A 1,260-nucleotide genomic window follows, 5' to 3' on the forward strand; every position below is an offset into this window, starting at 1 on the left:
GAATCCCATACCCATTTTCATCTCTGCCCCCATTTACGTATTTTTAATCGGGGATTCTCATCTCCGTCTCTACGAGACTAAAGTCCTCATTACAATCTCCATACCCGAATTTTTAATTGAGAAATCTCTTTCTCTATTATTCGGGGGGCATACCCGCTACGAAAAATTTGAGTTTTTTTCAAACCCGAACACCCGGTAAAATTACCATCCCTACTTGTCCTTGACCATGTCTTGCCCATTTGTAACAATTTAATCTTTAGTTTATAGTAAAAAATTAGTAAATTGTTATAAAAAAAATTGATGACAATTGAAACAAAGTGTAAATAAATGGAGATGTTCTTCTGGGAAATTATAAGTTGAAATAAATAATAAAATCATAATATAACCTGTAAGTAGTGTAAATCAATTAATTTGAAATTTTAGATGAATGAACTCTATTCAACTGTTGATTTTTTTTTTTCATCGAGTTCAAATGATAGATATTCGTTTGGTTTTGAAAAAATACATAATTGAAATTATCACAATAATATTGGAGGGTCGGCCAAGAGGACCAACCCTATAAATTTTCCAGAAATTGTGTCGGCCATATGTCTTGATAGCCATACAGCACTAACCCCACGAGGCTAGCATGGCATATTTAGCCAACCGACCCTTTTAAAACTTAAACAAACGAGTACACCTGGCTCTTATAGAAACACGTTTCGGTTGGGGCTTTAACATTCACCGATGTGGGAATAACTATTTCATTCAAATACCACAATTTCGAAAATATATTGTGATAAATTAAATCACATTCTAAAAATTAAGATGATAAATTAAATCACATTCTAAAAATTAAGAACCTAAATGAACAGCATATGAAAAAAAAATTTAAAACTTGAATTCGTTTCAATGAATTGCTTAAAAAATTTTGATCGAGTTCGTTACGAAAGATTCAAATATATTTGCGAAACTATTCGAACTATTGCCCGAAAATAAGTACTCAAAAATTTTGAAACATAAACATCATCTTTATTATTAGGAATCAGAAACTACTAGCTACATCATAAATAAAGGAAGGCGAAGGAATAACTCGGCCTTTCCGACCAGTCATAGAACTAGCAGCCTTAACTAAATAATGAATCGCTTGATTCGTTGATCGGAGAGAGAGAAAAAAAAACAAGAATATAGATCTATAGTCTTCCCATATCAAGCCCAAACTAGAGATATCATAGATTGAATTCTTCAAAACATTAGTAACCACCTGTGCATCCGATTCCA

General features: G+C 32.2%; 1 non-coding gene across 1 annotated transcript; it reads right to left on the bottom strand.

Annotated features, from left to right (window-relative positions):
* Window positions 1-530: 530 nt before the first annotated feature.
* Window positions 531-657, bottom strand: LOC140962196 (U11 spliceosomal RNA). The gene has a single exon (XR_012172478.1). It is a non-coding gene; the product is annotated as a U11 spliceosomal RNA (small nuclear RNA).
* Between the last annotated feature and the right edge of the window lie 603 nt (window positions 658-1,260).

This window comes from Primulina huaijiensis, chromosome 16 (assembly GCF_012295235.1).
Source record: "Primulina huaijiensis isolate GDHJ02 chromosome 16, ASM1229523v2, whole genome shotgun sequence".
Taxonomy (NCBI): domain Eukaryota; kingdom Viridiplantae; phylum Streptophyta; class Magnoliopsida; order Lamiales; family Gesneriaceae; genus Primulina; species Primulina huaijiensis.